Source organism: Eretmochelys imbricata, chromosome 4 (genome assembly GCF_965152235.1).
Source record: "Eretmochelys imbricata isolate rEreImb1 chromosome 4, rEreImb1.hap1, whole genome shotgun sequence".
In the NCBI taxonomy this organism is placed as follows: Eukaryota; Metazoa; Chordata; order Testudines; family Cheloniidae; genus Eretmochelys; species Eretmochelys imbricata.
Window position 1 is genome coordinate 62,114,590 of NC_135575.1, and position 20,087 is coordinate 62,134,676.

At 43.1% G+C, this 20,087-nt stretch overlaps 1 protein-coding gene across 4 annotated transcripts in view; it reads right to left on the reverse strand.

The window, feature by feature from the left end:
* The window catches only part of FBXW7 (F-box and WD repeat domain containing 7), a 286,522-nt gene that overhangs the window by 232,613 nt on the left and 33,822 nt on the right, over positions 1-20,087 (reverse strand). The window lies entirely within an intron of this gene.

Consider the following 20,087-nt stretch of genomic DNA (forward strand, 5'->3'; position numbering starts at 1 on the left):
ATAGATGAATGTAAGCATTTCTCCACAGTATTCTTGGTGGCATTCAACCTTCAATACTGGACAACTTGGTTAACTCCCAAGTCTAATGAGTTTCAGGACAGAGACAGGCATGAAAAAAGAAGTCAAAAAGAATCAAGCAAATCAACTACTTGAGTACAAACCTAAACAAAAAATTCAAACACTAACAATTAACCCTACAACAAATTAATCATAGCAAATGAGAAATAGGCATCTGTTTAATTAAGCATGGCAGGTTGCTCAGTGCAGCTGAACAATTTCAGCCTTGGTTTCACGGCTCAATATATGGTGGTGGCATCAACATCTATAAAATGTCCAATATTTCCCATTATAATACCCTATTTTCATTTGCTTACAAGTTGGCCAAACTTCGACCATTTGGGCTGAAATTTGCCATGATGGGTGTTTGTCTTATGCTGAACTTTTAAGTTTTAGCATAAAAAAAAACAGGTCTGCTAGTTCAGAGAAAGGGGGAAGCAAAAACAACAAAAACAAAAACAAAGCCATTTGTACAATGATAAAATCACACAATTGTTCTATTGAGAAACTCTAGTGCCTCCATGCTCTGGAGCAGGAGCTTGAAGTTTGGTAAAGGGATTACCCCGGAGCTAAAGAGGTGCCTTTGGCCATCCCTGTAAAAGTCCACCCAAACTCGGCAGATTTATAAGCCTCTGGAGGAAAAATAAAAATCACCATTTGTACATGTGCTGTAGAGACTTCTTAGAGTATGCTGGCTTAATTCTCAGAAAATTTCATTCACACTGAGCATGTCCAGTTCAGACACAGCTCACACATTCCAAACTCACTTCATGCGGCAGCCCACAGCATCAGGGGCTTAGTAGGGCTTGACCTGAAATTGCTTCTCCTGGCTGCCAGACACTGCAGTAGCACTGAATAGCAGAACAGAGAACAAGGAGACTGATATAAATCTGCAGAACTGCCTTAAAAAGCCATGTCAATTGAAATCTCTCAGGAGGGCAATCTTATCAATCTACACTACAAAGGAGATCACACACACCTCTCAGTTCCTTCTTTATAACATCTGAACTCTGTGGTTTGGGAGAATTCAGAGTTAGGTGGGAAGGTGGACTGATGGTATGAATTCACAAAAAATCTCTCCTGAAAAACAATTACCAATAAATAATCTCTTTCTGCTTTGAGAGCCTCTGTGCATTTCCATCTGTAGGAACTCCTTGCCAGAGGATGTTGTGAAGGCCAAGATTATACCAGGGTTCAAAAAAGAACTAGATAAATTCATGGAGGATAGCTCCATCAATGGCTATTAGCCAGGATGGGCAGAGATGGTGTCCCTAGCCTCTGTTTGCCAGAAGCTGGGAATAGGAGACAAGGAATGGATCACCTGATGATTACCTGTTCTGTTCATTCCCTCTGGGGCACTTGGCATTGGCCACTGTCAGAAGACAGGATACTGGGCTAGATGGACATTTGGTCTGAGCCAGTATGGCCGTTCTTATGTTTAAAGCTAAGTATCATGTTGACAGCAAAAGCAAAAGATCTTCTCACTTTATCTGGAAGAAAAAGTTAAAGGGGCGTAAAAAGGTGTATTTCTTCACACAACTCCTCCCAATTCTCTCCCCAATGCACAAAAAACACTGTTGTCATCTTCCTCTTCTTATCCAGCCCCAGCTCCAGGGTCTTCCACTAGACTGCTGCTGGTGTCCTGTATTACATACAGGGTGAGCTCCTGAGGAAGCCAGTGTCTATTTATTCAGATGAATGAAAGCCTTTCCACCTTCCCTGTGAAGACACATGTGTACGTGTTGAAGACTGTGGCGCTGCTGTGCTAAAAAGGCACTCTGAGTACATACTTGATGGTGAGGAGGAGAGGTAGGTGATAGCCAACTGATGCAATGAGGAGGATCTGACTCAGTGGGTACCAGCATCCGTTCTTGTGTCCCTCTACTATCCTGTCTGCTGCAGCAGCAGCACACTCCTCCTCAAGGTGTGAAGAGGCAACGCAGACAAGTCCAAAGCCCTGCAGGCTATGCCAAAGGACCTTTTGCTCTCCCTGTCAGCATACATGATGGTACTCCCCTCCTGCTGCAGCATCTGTGGTAGTGATGCCTCCTCGCAGTAATAATGTCTTGAACATCCCTGGGCAATGATTTCAGCCACTATGTCTATCTGTCTGTTTTTCCAGTGGAGTATGTTTACCTCCCTGTTCCCGGCTAGAAGGAAGGAAGCCGTGACAGGTTGATATCAAGTAGTGCTCCTTCTCCCTGCTGTCTCTGAAATGGAAATTTCTCAGAAGAGCAGACAGCATGACTCCCACTACGGATTCCCCATTGCTGTCATTCTGTTCCTTGAAGAGGCTCTCTATTTGCACCAGTCCTCTCTCTGGCAGAGCAGTAAGGGAATTACCTGGCTGAGTCTCACATCATCCTCTCTGATTAGCTGGGAGGTCTCAAAGTACATAGAGCAGTATTTTCATCAGCAAATACAATTTGGAGGCGATGTCTGTGCTTGCCTAGGCCCACAAACATAGAACACTGCCAATGCCTCTCTCTGCTCACAATCATTCCATCATGTAAAAGGTGGAGTGCACCTGTACACAATCTCCAAAATTATTATTTTAATGATCTAAAGTTATTTGTACCAGGCAAAAATGTTTACTGTGAAGAAACTTAGACAAATGAAGTCTCATGTCAGTGCATCAGAGGCTAATTTCAGATATAGCTATGACAAATGTTAAGTGTAAATGATTTCTATAAGTGTGCCAAACTATGAGGTAAACACTTACCTAGGTGACTGAAACCATTAAATTAATTACATAATTGTTACTTCATTTATAGTAAAAAGGGCATCATTTTAATAATTACCAGTACACCTTTAAGTTTCTTGCCTCCAGTTTTTCAAAGATTTATCCTTAAGACTGCTTAGCCTTGATTGTCTGATGATAGCTGTAGATTTACATTATGAATTTCATGGAAGTTATTCACTACTTGTTTTGTAAAAAGAAAAGGAGTACTTGTGGCACCTTAGAGACTAACCAATTTATTTGAGCATAAGCTTTCGTGAGCTACAGCTCACTTCATTGGATGCATACCGTGGAAACTGCAGTAGACATTATATACACACAGAGACCATGAAACAACACCCCCTCCCACCCCACTGTCCTGCTGGTAATAGCTTATCTAAAGTGATCATCAAGTTGGGCCATTTCCAGCACAAATCCAGGTTTTCTCACCCTCCGCCCCCACCACACACAAACTCACTCTCCTGCTGGTAATAGCCCATCCAAAGTGACCACTCTCTTAGCAATGTGTATGATAATCAAGGTGGGCCATTTCCTGCACAAATCCAGGTTCTCTCACCCCCTCACCCCCCTCCAAAAACCACACACACAAACTCAATCTCCTGCTGGTAATAGCTCATCCAAAGTGACCACTCTCCCTACAATGTGCATGGTAATCAAGGTGGGTCATTTCCAGCACAGATCCAGGCTTTCTCACCCCCACCCCCCGCGAACACACACACACGTGTGTGTGTGTTCCCGGGGGGGGGGGGGTGAGAAAGCCTGGATCTGTGCTGGAAATGGCTCAACTTGATGATCACTTTAGATAAGCTATTACCAGCAGGACAGTGGGGTGGGAGGAGGTATTGTTTCATGGTCTCTGTGTGTATATAATGTCTACTGCAGTTTCCATGGTATGCATCCGATGAAGTGAGCTCTAGCTCACGAAAGCTCATGCTCAAATAAATTGGTTAGTCTCTAAGGTGCCACAAGTACTCCTTTTCTTTTTGCAAAGACAGACTAACACGGCTGTTACTCTGATACTTGTTTTGTTTTTAACTTCACACCATCTTGAGCGATGAACTGAGAACAGAGGCCATTTCTCAATGATTTATAACTACTGATTAATTTCACAACTATTTTCCTCTCCAAGTCTCATTCAAAATGCATTGCTTTTACCTCCTTTGTTTTCATCCAATACAATTTAATACCTACCTTGTTATTTTTCCATATATTTAAAACTAATAATATTTGTCTTTGGCCTTTAAAATCCATAAAGAATCCACTGTTCTTACTTCTGAGACCAAGTTTGAGTTCAGCTTGTGATCTTAGGCAGAATAAGTTTTGTGGTCTTGCTTCATTCCCTTGTGGAAGCAGCCCACATTTCAAAACCACCAGCTCCAATTAGACACAAGCTGTCTGTCTTAAAAGAGGAAAAGAATGACTGAGGAAGCATGGAGAATTAATTACTTATTAGCTTTACGGAAGTGGAGAGTCAGTATTTAGGTCATTAAAAATTTCTGCCTTCCCATATTTTCTCAGTCTTAAACCCCCTTCATACACATTTTTACATACTATGAAATTTAAGTTCTGTCTGAGGATATATTACAGCAGTGGCTACACTGGAAATGGATAATAAGCACAGAAAAGATGTGCAATATACCAGGTTTCCCTCTCAGTTCAGAAAGGTGACAAAACCATACAGTTGTCCTAACAACTCACCAGTTATCTTGTAAGCAAGCCTCCCACATTTTTCCCACAAAGCCACCTTCTTTAGAAATCTTAAAATTAAAGTATTGCAAATTCCAAAAAAATAATTACTATCAAAATTTCTTCCTTTTTGGGCATACGCAACCACTTGTCAGGCAAGTTCATAGCTTTTTTTAAACTCTTTGGAAACATTATATGCAGGTAATAAAATACCAGAATTTCAGTATAAATACAGCTGACAGACCTTATGTAAACTATGGAACACAGAGATTTGACACCACAACCATCATTTTGGTATATATGAAGGAAGCCATGGTAATGCTCTGTACTGAGTATTGTACAAGAGAAAAGATTTGTACTCTAAACATGGAAATATGCATCCTTCAAAAGCAAACTAAACGCATTCTTCACTGCCCAAAAGCTTGCAATAGGATGAGATTATTAAACCCTATACTTGGATTACTTCCATTTAAAATTGAAGAGGGAAGAATGACTAGAGAGCACCTTGGCAACCAAAAGGTCCCTGCTCCTTCATCTTCCGCAATGCCTCTGTACTGCTCCCCACTCTCTAGGGACGGGGATGTAATTGAAAAAGAGCATCTGAAAAGCCAAGAATGTGTAACATTTAAAAATTAAAACATGAGGTTTACCATCTTTAACCAGATATCATAGATATTACAATGATCAGCTTTATGTAAAAAGCTGCAAGACAGAAAACATTATGAAAGCATAGCAACTGGTTTACAAAATGTCCTTACAGTGGACTCCCACACCACAAGTGATAGCTTCTACACAACACGGCCCCCTCTAGTATTAGGCCTTGTCTACACTACAAAATTAGATCAAATTTACAGAAGTCGGTTTTGTAGAAAGCATTTTTATACAGTCGATTGTGTGTCCCCCCACACAAATGCTGTAAGTGCATGTAGTTGGCGGAGTGCGTCCACAGTACCGAGGCTAGAGTCGACTTCCGGAGTGTTGCACAGTGGGTAGCTATCCCACAGTTCCCGCAGTCTCCACCGCCCATTTGAATTCTGGGTAGAAATCCCATTGCCTGATGGGGCTAAAACATTGTCGCGGGTGGTTCTGGGTACATATCGTCAGGCCTCCCTTCCCTCCCTTCCTCCATGAAAGCAACGGCAGACAATCGTTTCGTGCCTTTTTTCCTGGGTTACCCGTGCAGACGCCATACCACGGCAAGCATGGAGCCCGCTCAGCTAAACGTCACCGTATGTCGCCTGGGTGCTGGCAGACGCGGTACTGCATTGCTACACAGCAGCAGCTTATTGCCTTTTGGCAGCAGACAGTGTAGTATGACTGGTAGCCGTCGTCGACGTAGTCCTGGGTGCTCTTTTAACTGACCTCGATGAGGTCAGGGGCGCCTGGGCAAACATGGGGAATGTCTCAGCCAGATCATTTCCCTTTTAAGTTTCGTCGCATGGCGATTCAGTCCTACTGGCAGTCCTAGTCCTAGTCTTTTAATCAGCAGCCAGGAGAAGACGAAGGCCAGCAGTCATACCGCACCGTCTTCTGCCGAGCACTCAGGAGATGATGATGACTAGTGGTCATACTGCACAGTCTGCTGCCAGCAAGATGTATAAAGATAGATGAAGTGGATCAAACAAGAAATAGACCAGATTTGTTTTGTATTCATTTTCTCCTCCCTCCCTCCATGAAATCAATGGCCTGCTAAACCCAGTTTTGAGTTCTATCCTTGAGGGGGCCATTGTGTTTCTCGCCAAGCCACCCCCTTTGTTGACTTTAATTCCCTGTAAGCCATGTTGTCGGTCGCCCCTCCCTTCGTCACAGCAACAGCAAACAATCGTTTCGCGCCCTTTTCCCTTGATTGCCCGAGCAGGAGCAGACACCATAGCAAAGCAAACATGGAGCCCATTCAGCTCACTGCAGCAGTTATGACCCTTGTAAACACCTCACGCATTATCGTGCAGTTTATGCAGAACCAGCACCTGAAAAACCAGGCGAGGAGGCGACGGAAGCACAGTGATAAGGATATGAACACACTTTTCTCTAAAACCACGTTCCCCCTGCAATTTGGAGATCATGGTGTTAATGGGGCAGGTTCATGCCGTGGAATGCCGATTCTGGGCCCGGGAAACAAGCACAGACTGGTGGGACTGCATAGTGTTGCAGGTCTGTGATGATTCCCAGTGGCTCCGAAACTTTCGCATGCGTAAGGGCACTTTCATGGAACTTTGTGACTTGCTTTCCCCATCCCTGAAGCGCAAAAATACCAAGATGAGAGCAGCCCTCACAGTTCACAAGCGAGTGGCAATAGCCCTGTGGAAGCTTGCAATGTCAGACAGCTACCGGTCAGTCGGGAATCAATTTGGAGTAGGCAAATCTACCGTGGGGGTTCCTGTGATGCAAGTAGCCAACGCAATCATTGAGCTGCTGCGATCAAATGTAGTGACTCTGGGAAATGTTCAGGTCATACTAGATGGCTTTACTGCAATGGGATTCCCTAACTGTGGTGGGGCTATAGACAGAATGCATATCCCTATCTTGGGTCCGGACCACCAGGGCAGCCAGTACATAAACCGCAAGGGGTACGTTTCAATAGTGCTGCAAGCACTGGTGGATTACAAGGGACGTTTCACCAACATCACAGTGGGATGGCCGGGAAAGGTTCATGACGCTCTCGTCTTCAGGAACTCTGGTCTGTTTAAACAGCTGCAGGAAGGGATTTACTTCCCAGACCAGAAAATAACCGTTGGGGATGTTGAAATGCCTATAGTTATCCTTGGGGACTCAGCCTACCCCTTAATGCCTGGCCTCATGAAGCTATACACAGGCACCCTGGACAGTAGTAAGGAGCTGTTCAACTAAAGGCTGAGCAAGTGCAGAATGGTGGTAGTGTGCGCATTTGGACGTTTAAAGGGTCGCTAGCGCAGTTAACTGACTAACTCAGACCTCAGCGAAACCAATATTCCCATTCTTATTACTGCTTGCTGTGTGCGCCACAATCTCTGTGAGAGTAAGGGGGAGACGTTTATGGTGGGGTGGGAGGTTGATGCAAACCACATGGCTGCTGAATACGCACAGCCAGACACCAGGGCAGTTAGAAGAGCACAGCAGGAAGCGCTACGCATCAGAGAAGCTTTGAAAACCAGTTTCATGACTGGCCAGGGTACTGTGTGACACTTCTGTTTGCTTCTTCTTGATGAAAACCCGCCCTCTTGGTTGCCTCTAAATTTCCTGTAAGCCACCCGCCCTCCCGCCTTTGATCACAGTTTGCTTGCAAAGGAAATAAAGTCACTATCGTTCAAAAATGATGTATTCTTTATTAATTGATTATAAAAATAGGGAGATAACTCACAAGGTAGCCCAGGTGAGGTGTGGGAGGAGGGAAGGAAAAAGCCACTTTAAAACTTGTTGAATGACAGCCTTCTGTTGCTTGGGCTGTCCACTGGGGTGGAGTGGTTGGGTGCCCGGAGCCTCCACCCCCCGCCCCCGCATTCTTGGGCTTCTGGGTGAGGAGGCTATGGAACTTGGGGAGGAGGGAGGACGGTTAAGCAGGGGCTGCAGTGGCAGTCTGTGATCCTGCTGCCGTTCATGCACCTCCACCAGACGCCGGAGCATGTCCGTTTGATCCCGCAGTAGCCCCAGCGTTGCCTCATGCCTCCTCTGATCTTCCTGCCGCCACCTCTCCTCACGTTCATCGGCCACCGTCCAGTACTCTGCTGTTGTGTCCCTCCACACAGCTCTGTTAGTGCCGGACGACTGCATGAGCTCAGAGAACATTTCATCACGTGTGCGCTTTTTTCGCCGCCTTATCTGAGATAGCCTTTGGGATGGAGGAGGGAGGCTTGAACATTTGCAGCTGCTGGAGGAAAAAAAAGGGAGTGAAGTATTTAAAAAAGATACATTTTACAGAACAATGGCTATACTCTTTCACAGCGAACAACAATATTCACATTACATAGCACATGTGATTTTGGTACAAGGTCGCATTTTGCATCTTATATTGAGTGCCTGCGGCTTTGGTGTTAGAGATCACACACGCAGGGCCGAGCAACAGAATTTGGCTTGCAGGCGGCCATGGTAAACCACAGTCTTTCAGCTTCTGCAACCTTCCTAACAGCAGCCTCCTCCTTTCCCATACCAACCAAAGCCCACTGAGTTGGACATTTAGTGCTGCGGTTTTCCTGTTAACGTGCAGCAGCAGAAACCAAACTAACCCCCTCCCCACATCCAGTTCTCTAGGATGACCACTTTTCCCCTCCTCAAACCGCCTGGCGGGTATCAGGGAAGATCCCTGCTAGCCAAACACAAACAGCTCAGCGCCAATGCCTCCCCACCCCGGCTAACTGCAGGGAGGATTTATTTTCAGCCACAGGCAAACAGCCCAGTAGGAATGGCCACCTCTGAATGTCCCCTTAGTTAAATTCCCCTATTTCAACCAGGTGACCATGAATGATATCACTGGCCTGAGGATAACACAGAAAGATAAAGAACAGATGTTGCTTGAATGCCAGTAAACACCAGGACCATATGCTGCCAGGCTTTGTCATGCAATGATACCAGATTACTTGCTACTAGCATGGCGTGGTAAAGTGTCCTACCATGGAGGACAGAATAAGGCTGCTCTCCCCAGAAACCTTCTGCAAAGGCTTTTAGAGTACCTCCAGGAGAGCTTCATGGAGATGTCACTGGAGGATTTCCACTCCATCTCCGGACATGTTAACAGACTTTTCCAGTAGCAGTACTGGCCACGAATGCATCCCAAGTCCTCAGGGCTACCTAATCATTAAAAATGCTTGCTTTTATAACATGTATTATATTTTAAAAGGTACACTCACCAGAGGTCCCTTCTCCGTCTTAGCTGGGTTGGGAGGATATTTCAGTCAGGGTGATGATAAGATCCTGGCTGTCGGGGAGAACGGTGTGCTATGTGCTCTCCCCAAGCTCGTCCTCCTCATCATCATCTTCCCCATCTGCAAAATCCTCAGGCATGGTGGAGAGTACCCCATCATCGGAGTCCACGGACAGGGGTGGGGTAGTGGTGTCAGCCCCCCCCAGAATTGCATGCAGCTCAGCATAGAAGCGGCATGTCTGGGGCTCTGTTCCTGAGCGTCCGTTTGATTCTTTGGTTTTCTGGTACGCTTGTCTGAGCTCCTTAAGTTTCACGCGGCACTTTGATGTGTCCCTGATGTAGTCTCTGTCCCTCATGGACACTGAGATTTTTTGAAATGTTCTGGCATTTTGTCTTTTGGAACGTAGTTCTGATAGCACGGATTCCTCTCCCCATACAGCGATCAGATCCAGTACCTCCCGTTCGGTCCATGCTGGAGCTCTTTTTCGATTCTGGAACTGCATGGTTACCTGTGCTGATGAGCTCGCCTGGCCAAACAGGAAATGAGATTCAAAAGTTCCCAGGGCTTTTCCTGTACACCTGGCCAGTGCATCCGAGTTCAGAGTGCTGTCCAGAGCGGTCACAATGGTGCACTGTGGGATAGCTCCCGGAGGCCAATACCTTCGAACTGCGTCCACACTAACCCTAATTCGAAACGGCGATGTCGATTTCAGCGCTAATCCCCTTGTTGGGGAGGAGTATAGAAATCGGTTTTAAGAGCCCTTTATGTCGAAAAAATGGCTTCGTTGTGTGGACGGGTGCAGGGTTAATTCGGATTTAATGCTGCTAAATCCAACATAAACTCGTAGTGTAGACCAGGCCTTAGACACAGAAGTACAGTTGCAATTAGGAACTTTAAACATGTCACAGTTCATTTGTGGCAACAAGCAGTTTTTAGGCTGAAAATTTTTTGTGAGGAGTTGAAGAAAATGGATGAAAATTTCCCTTACAGACTATGATGCAAAGAACTTGACTTATACTCACTTACTGAGCAAAATTCATTTTAAAGCTTCTGTGAAGCATTCTGGTAACTGAAACCTATTAAAAATAGGGCCTAGTCCCCCAGACACAAAATTATACCAACTATATATTTTTGAGCCAGATAGATTGTGAGAGAAGAATGGTGAGACAAGATGTTCTAACCACCTTGTCTCAACAGTACACAAGGAAAAGAGTTAGATGTCTGAGGTAACTGGTATAAGAGAGAAACTGTTTTTTATACTTCCTGTCAAGATGACCCAGGAATGAGTTGTCAGTTGTGAACCAAACCCTTTGATCTTTAAAGGAACCAAACATTCTCAGAGCCATATACAAGGTAATTGGGGTTTTTGTTTTGTTTTGGGGAAGGGGGAATATTACTCTGCAGGTTTAGTGGCATTTTGGATTAAAGTACATTTGCTCAATTTACAACTAAAATGTTTATTTCTTTAGCTACCATTTCTAGAAGTAGCTCCTAAAATATGAAAGTCACAATAGACTTTCCTATTTGCACACCACTGCCCATAATAAAAATTCTGAAAGCCAATTAGCCCCTCAGTAACACCTGTACAGCCCCATTGCTTTTATATGACGCCTTCAAGGACACCCATCTGTGCAACCCCACTGCATTCCATAGCATTGTATAGATTTAACTGATTGAAACCTAGGGCTCCTCTTCCCTACTGTGCTAAATCGGCACCACTGCATTGAAGCAGCAGCTAGCGCATCTGGTGAAGATGTATTACATCGACAGAAGAGTGCTCTCCTGTCAATGTAATTACTCCGCCTCAATGAGAGACGGAAGCTATGTCAGCAGGAGAGTGTCTCCCACTGACATAGGGCAGTACAGACACAGTTTTAAGTGGATGTAAGTTACGTCCCTCAGGGTGATGGTTTTTTCACACCCCTGTGTGACGTAACTTGCATCAACTTAAGCAGTAGCACAGTCAAGGCCTTAGCAAATACTTCTGCTCATTATGGACAAGAATAAACAGACTCTAGTTCACTTTTTTGTAGATTCTGCAGTAGCAACAGGAGCAAGGGCTTATGTCACAAAAGCAAAAAGACAGAACTCAAGTCACATGGGGGTATTTTAAACTGACATTTTTATGGTGAAGCCAAATTTTAATCCATGGTCTTTGAGAAGGAGGGTGTCTGTGAAGGTGTTTGAGTATTTTGATTGCTATCAACCTGGACTGAAGACACAAAATGACCAGGATTTGGGGAAAAGGGCTATATTCAGTTTGTCCTCAGATTTTTTGGAAAGGGAGGAGATTAAAGTCCTACGGGATTTAAAAAGTGTAGCAATTGAAGTGGCTGATAGACTATGGTATAAGGAAGACTTACTAAGAGAGCACTGTGTGTGAGGTTTGTGGGAACTTAAGCAATTACATAGATGGTTTTCCTCATTTAGTCAGTTTTAGGGTGTGCAAGAGAAAGTCAAGCAACACTGCACAAGTCTAATAATATGATAACCCAGAAATGTAGATGTTTCCCATGCGCGCGCACGCACACATTTCTAAGGGGAAGGAAGACAAGATTGTGTGGCATGAGTCTGAGCTTCTTGATCAGAGGTATGGACAAAGAACAAGAACAGTCCATTTGTTAGGCAGATGAAAACTGTACAGCCTTTAACACTAGTTACTCTGGTCCCTTTCGAGAGTTTGTTCCTGGACTGTGGCTCAAATCACTACTATTTATGACTGGACTGGAGGATTTTCTCACTGGATTGACCAATTGCTCAGAATTTCATGACTAGTACTATGATAATCATGCAGTTATCCCAAGTGGTTCCAACTCAATGTATACAGCAGATTACACCCTGGATCTTGTTTTTGGTTTGGAAATAGGATAGTCAGTACTTGTCAACACCACTGCCTTGTGCTCTTTGAGGTTGGGACGCAAGACTTTCATTGTCTCCCCTCAGACTAATGGAACTATTTTGGTTTCCAAGGCTCTGAAGAAGATTATTACGTAGGCCACAGCCTATTATTAATGGGTAAGGCTATAATTTTTGCCAAGGATGTCGCAGAAGTCACAGAATCAGTGACCTCCAGCAACCTCCACCACAGCTTGGAGCTGCAGGGTGGTAGGGAGACCCCTGGAGCTCTGATGGGGACCCTGCAGCTGCCTAGCCGCTGCGGGGCATTGTGGGGACCCCACAGCTGAGCTCCCCATTTTGTCATGGATTTTTTTCATAAAAGTCGCGACAGGTCACAGGTTTCCATTAATTTTTCTGTATTGCCCGTGACCTGCCCCTGACTTTTACTAAAAATATCCATGACAAAATGTTAGCCTTATTAATGAGTTGGTTTGCCAAAAAAATTTTAAACCATGACTATCAGTGCAGTGACTCCCAAGCATCTTCTTCCCTGGCTTCTTCCACTGAAATCATCTTGGCATATGGACTGGCTGCAAGATGGAACATGATGGAAGATTGTAGGATGTGGAAGTGCCAAACTGACAATAGGATCAGCCCCTCCATCTCAATTATTAATCCAAGATTTGCACTGGAAGCAAAGAATATATTCTTTGTTTCCACCAGAGGAATGCTGATATAGGAAAAGTCTTTCTTGATGGACCTGTTTGGGATGGACAACAACTTAATGAATTTTCACCCTCTTCATTCAGTGGCAGAATTAAGTATTTCTCACTGCAAGCTACTTTTCCAGTACTCAGCATGTAAGATCACTCCAGTTCAGACTGTTTTTGGCTTCTCAGAAGACCATTATTGGACAAATAAAGACTGACTTTTAGACATTATTGTTCAACAAGATCTTGGAGGTTCAGGCTCTGATGTGAATTGGACCAATATTTCTCAAGTTGGTAAAATGTAATGGAGACATATCAGATCTGTGACTGAGGGGAGCTATGAATGTCTCTTTTTTAAAAAGGTAGATGCCATGTGGTGAAACAACAGTTTTTTAACCAAATGCTGATCACTTGATATTAGCAATGTTTCTCATTTTGTTTTGTTCGTTTTAATTTGGGGAAGATTAGAAAAGATGGTATCAAAGCAAGTCTGGCAATACCTGGAGTCTTTAGACTTAATTATTCAATCCAGTTTTAGACCAAAGTATGGTAAAGACACAGTGCTGGTTTTCTGGAAAATGGTTGCAAGTCAAGTGTCCATTCATATTCTTCAGGCAAAGCTACCTTGGATACCACTAATCACAAGGAAGTAACAATTGCAAGTTGTGGCAGACAAGCAGAGTTATACAAAATGGATCAGTTCTCTTTATGCCATAGTGTAATGCTTGGCAAATGGTCATCTTCCCCAAGGGCACTCTCATGAGGGTGCCACAAGGTTCTAGTCTCACATCTTTCCTTTTTAGCATGTATATGAACCCAAATGTAGAAGACAAAATAGGTAAGAGCTGTGATGTCTCCAATATGCATCTGCAATTCTACTGACCTATTTGGTGCAGTTGATGGGTTTGCCTGTTGACATGCAAAAATATAGTTCTGGATGATAGAAAGGTGGCTGTGATTTAATCCAGACTAGACTGAAGTTATGACGTAGGTTAAGAAAAATAGCTACAAGAAATACCAGAGGTGACACATGCTCCTTCAGTTGTGGTAATATGCCTGCCATTTGTTACTCAGCTCTGGTATTTGGAGTCTGGTTGGATTATCAGATATTTCTGCATTTCTATGTAGCAGCTGTAACTAAGATTATTTATCATCTGCATTTAGCTGGAAGTTTCATACCTTTTCTTTCTGAGGCAGAACTCGCCATAGTGATCCATCCCTTTGCTACCTTGAAACTGGATTACTGCTATACAATCTTGTGACATTCTATACCTTGGGGGAGCATATTGTAACCCCCATAGATTTCATTTTCATATAATTGTGATCTCACATATAAAGCATGCCATCTAAGATATCAGGGGAAAGGTTATGGTCTGCTGAAAGTCATTTCTCTATCCAAATATGTGTATCATTAATGCATATGAAGTTATGAGAATTGTGTTGTATGGTGATCACTAAAGCATGCTGTAAGTTGGGGAATCAGCCAGATATTAGCTCCCCAGCAGCAACAGCAAGGAAAGTAACCAACACCCGGACAGGGTGTCAAATGGCCCATCAACAGCCATTGTCCAGCTAGGGAACTACAATGCAATGACTCACCTCCATGAAGCCCCATCAAGGGAATTGCTCATCCTTGCTTGGAGAGACTCAGCAATGTCCCCCACATGTGCCTGGACTTGTGTTCTGCAAGCACACGGACTGACTATAAAACAGGCAGAGTGGACACATACTGGGCCCTTCTCCTGCCCACACCTATGCTGCAAGCAACCATGACACTGAGGAAAAAGACAAGACTCCAACACAGGAGATAGTATACAGGTTTGTTCCTTAAACCTGGGCCAAAGGACTGCAATATCCAGTGGGGTGAGAAAAACTGCTTAATCTAGTTGTCTAATAGGGTTGAGAGTTTAGACTGCGTGCTTATATTTTCTTTTCTTTTGGTAACCAGTCTGACTTGTTATGCTTTGACTTATAATCACTTAAAATCTATCTTTATAGTTAATAAATTTGTTTGTTTATTCTACCTGAAGCAGTGCGTTTGGTTTGAAGTGTGTCAGAGGCTCCCCTTGGGATAACGAGCCTGGTACATATCAATTTCTTTGTTAAAGTGACGAACTCATATAAGCTTTCAGCGTCCAGCAGGCATAACTGGACACTGCAAGACGGAGGTTCCTAGGGTTGTGTCTGGGATCGGCGATATTGGCAAGTGTCATTCGTTTGCAAGTAGCTGGAAGCAGCTTACATGCCAGAGGCTGTGCATGAACAGCCTGGGAGTTGGGGTTCTCACATCAGATTAGGGTAAGGCTGGCTCCCAGAGTCAAGGATTGGAGAGGGCTAGTAGATCACCGGTCCAGATAACACCAGAGGGGAACATCACAAATCTATGTAAAGCTATTTCTTAAGAAAAATTGGAAAAATTCACTTGATGCTAAATGTCGGTTGGGTCCTGATTAATTCACAAAACAGTATCACAGAACGAAATGAACTATCACAATTGAGGATCAGCAAAGGCATTCAAATTAATGACCCTTTAAGTTTAAGCCTACAAACCAAAATCTGATGTAGCATGTGGAAAGCTATATTTAAGTTCTGCTGCAAAGTCCCTCAGAGCTGTGGCCATCCGGAAATATTAATATTTAATTAAATAAGAAAAATAATGCAATCATTAGCCCCTCATTTATTTTGATAATAAACTCCTCACACAGGAAAGCATGGGACAATTTGGCATTGGAATAAGCATAGCTGCAAAAATGAAAGCAGTGAAATATTTAACAGTATTCAAAATGAGGCTGGTAACACTGTGTATTAAGTCATCAGCGCTTGCTATTATAAGCAACTGAAAACAGTCTTGCAACTTTGCCAAACCTTAACCATTTAGGTTGAAATTTTACATGCTGAGTGTCAGCTTCTGGCTGATTTCTTTTAAAATAATTAATTTTAAAAAAAAAATCAGCCAAAACTATTCAGTCATTTTCGAGAACAAAGCCAGGAAAAAAAAAAAACACAACAGATTTTGCCCATGTTACAAAATTCTAGCAACCTTTTCTTTCAAATGCTCTCCATCCTTTGGAGCAAGGACTTAAAATTTGGCAGTGGGGGGAAAAGAGAAAAAGTGAAAGAAAGCTTTTCTTTCAGAGATGCTCCTTTTGCTGTCCTTATAAAAATCTGCCCAAGTTATAAACCCTTGGGAAAAAATAAATCATAGTTCACACATGCTCAGCAGAGACATGCTAGAACTTAAAAGCCAATATCTCCAAAGACCTCAATCTCATAGAGCATGTTCCAGCCTAGAGCACAGGGAAAACAAACCCGACAAAAAGAAAAGGAGTACTTGTGGCACCTTAGAGACTAACCAATTTATTTGATCATAAGCTTTCGTGAGCATTGGTTAGTCTCTAAGATGCCACAAGTACTCCTTTTCTTTTTGTGAATACAGACTAACACGGCTGTTACTCTGAGACCTGACAAAGAATGTTGGGGAATGGAAGGAGAGGAGAACTGCTACTGTCTGGAGCAAAGCAACTTGGAAAGGAGCCAGGAGAGACAGATCAGATGAGGAGCCTGGGGAGTGAAACTGAGCTAGTGGGTACAGGGAATGTGGAAAGGAAACTGAAGGCTATGGGGTGACACATACATGGACAAAGACCCAGGGGGGGCACAGGAGAGGAGGGATCAGACAGACTGGGTAAAAGACTGGGACTAGGAGGGAAGCCTGAGAAATGGAAAACAGATTAGCTATTTAAGGAGAATGGAACTGGGATGAGGACCCAGGGTAAGGTGAGACAAGACTGGGACAGAGAGATGAGAAAGGATGGCAGAAGGGGTCAAGTTTTGCGGCAGTTTGGGGGGAGGTAAAAGGGGAAGACACAGAAGAGTCTGTGTCCCTCCTGTTGCCTGAGCATAGCCCCTCCAGAGTCTGGATTTGAACTCAAGATACCCAAGTTTCACAGTTCCTCTGCTGTCAGCAAATATGTGAAATCCACTGGCAAACTACATAACTCATCCCCCTGTAGGACTGCTCCACATAGTGGATGACAATCTACTGCTATTGATTACTTAGTTCAAGAGGCAGAGATCTGTGCAGTAAAGGATCCAACATGGCTGGACATGATGGAATTTATTTTCTCAGTTTGCTTTTTTTTTTTAAAAGCAGGAAAATTACACACACACACAAAATTACATTAAAGGAACATTATTAAGGTTGCAAAGTCAAGCACTCAGAAGTGAGGAAATGCCAGAATTAAGGCATCCTGTGCAACCATAATTCACCCCGCTTGTGCATATGTATTGTAACACAGTGTTTAATTACGTGATCACATACTTCCACACACACACACACACCCCCCACGGCACTCTTGCCTCATTCAGTGCACAGAATGGATGGATGGATGGATGGATGGTGCTTACTTATAGATTCATAGATACTAAGGTCAGAAGGGACCATTATGATCATCTAGTCTGACCTCCTGCACAGCGCAGGCCATAAAATTTCACCCGTCCACTCCTGCGAAAAACCTCTCATCTATGTCTGAGCTATTGAAGTCCTCAAATCGTGGTTTAAAGACTTCAAGGAGCAGAGAATCCTCCAGCAAGTGACCTGTGCCCCATGCTACAGAGGAAGGCGAAAAACCTCCAGGGCCTCTTCTAATCTCCCCAGAGGAAAATTCCTTCCCGACCCCAAATATGGCCATCAGCTAAACTCTGAGCATATGGGCAAGATTCACCAGCCAGATACTACAGAAGTAAACAGCTTAATAAACAGCTATTCAATATTTTATTTTTGCCTCCTTTTTCAGTGGGTCATCCCAGGCCTTATTTATCTTCACCAGCACCCCTAAGAGATGAGTGGGCAGTATTATACCCATTTTACAGACAGGGAACAGAGGCATAGAGAGAAGGGTCAAAAGTATCCACTAATTTTGGGTACCCAATCTGAGACAACTAAGACCCAATTTTTTCCAGACTACTTAGCACTATATAACACTTCACAGTTGCAGTTGTGAGCACTCAGCATGTCCACCAATCAGACTCAAGGGCCTAGCATCCAGAAAATGAGGCACATACAAGCAGTGATCAAATATGAAAGTTAGATTTAAGTGACCTGACTAGCATGATATATGGACTCTGTGGCACAGAATTCTATTTTCCAGGGCACCATTCAAGTGCCTCCTTTCTCTTCTTGCAGTCCCCTGCTTCATTCACTACACACATTCCAACTTCTGGAATAATGAGGCAGGTGTCCTACATACAACAGCCTGATTCACTACACAACACTGATTTATCTCTGGAGCTGGTCCATCCTGTGCAATGAATGAGGCAAAGGTCCTATGGAATAATAGTATAAAATCATGTAACTAAAGACTGTATCATACCTCACAAGCACAAGGGAGATGAATTAAGGTTGCAGAGCCAATCTTAATTCTGAGTTTTCCTAACTTTTGAGTGACTCTGCAACCTTAATCATGTCCTTTTAAAGGTAGCTGTGTGTAACTGACATTTAAGCTGTCATTTTTAGATTTCAGAAACAACCACTGAGATGGGTAAGGTAGTTTATATTCATCAAGATGATTATGGATAGTTGGAAACAGACTCAGGAAAACAATGATCATTTAACACTGTTGATTATCTTCACAATGAAGAGGTGTCATAAATATAAAGGGAAGGGTAAACACCTTTAAATCCTCCTGGCTGGAGGAAAAACCCTTTCACCTGTAAAGGGTTAAGAAGCCAGGATAACTTCGCTGGCACCTGACCAAAATGACCAATGAGGAGACAAGATACTTTCAAAGTTGGGGGGGGGGGGGGGAAGGTTCTCTCTGTCTGTGTGATACTTTTGCCGGGACCAGAGCAAGAATGCGGGTCAGAACTCCTGTAAAGAGTTAGTAAGTAATCTAGTTAGATATGCGTTAGATTCTGTTTTGTTTAAATGGCTGGTAAAATAAGTTGTGCTGAATGGAATGTCTATTCCTGTTTTTGTATTTTTTTGTAACTTAAGGTTTTGCCTAGAGGGATTCTCTATGTTTTGAATCTGATTACCCTGTAAGATATTTACCATCCTGATTTTACACAGGTGATTCTTTTACTTTTTCTTTAATTAAAATTCTTCTTTTAAGAACCTGATTGCTTTTCATTGTTCTTAAGATCCAAGGGTTTGGGTCTGTGTTCACCCATGCAAATTGGTGAGGATTTTTATCAAGCTTTCCCCAGGAAAGGGGGAGTAGTGCTTGGGGGGATATTTGGGGGGGGGGGGAGAGAGACATTTCCAAGTGGGCACTTCCCCTGTTTTGTGTGTAACACTTTGATGGTGGCAGCGTTTAACCTAAGCTGGTAAGAACAAGCTTAGGGGGTCTTTCATGCAGGTCCCCACATCTGTACCCTAGAGTTCAGAGTGGGGAAGGAACCTTGACATGAGGGCTAGAAGTTTATTTTAAAAAATGAAACCCAAGATTCTGTAACACATTTCTGGAACAAGGAATGGATTCTGTAAAATTAGAGTACATTTGGGCTGTATGGAGTCATAAGCAAAGGGTACTGTTATCTTAAAAACAGCTTCTCTCCTTGTGCAATACCCTGACAGTGGAGAGAAGCTAAAATGCTTAACAGCCCTCTCTAGTGTAGTCAAGAGACAGGACAGCCTAACTGAGGGGATGTTAGCTGTGAAACTTCATTCTCTTGTTGGCTTCCTAGAGCCCAAATTGATTAGCTTTAGATATTGATGTTAATTGTCATTGTACTTTTATTAATATCATACAAGTGCCCATGTGAGCTGGATAGATCTATTTTAATTAACTGAAGTTATATATAATATATCTCAATTGTGTGATGGGGATTTAGAGACAAAGACAAGGTCCCTGTCTGAAAAACTTAATCAAAATCAACATACAGAACAAAGACAGTGGAATGGAACACAAGTGATTTAACTGTATAAACACACATCTGTGTGTTAGGCACTTTTGCTAAAAAGATTACCTTTATGTATGCTTAGTTCACTCATCATATCCTTTTCTACCTTCAAAAAGCAGTGAATTGTTTGTAATCAGTCTGTTATTTAATGCTTAAATAACACAAATTAAGAAAGTAACACTACAAGGCACCTTCAAGTCTAAAAACTAAAATAAATTGGAAAATTAAGAATATTGTTATCCTTCAAGTGATGATGTCTTTCGAGTCATCATCAAGTATATCTCACCAGAAAACTGACAACATTTTTCACTGTGGCTT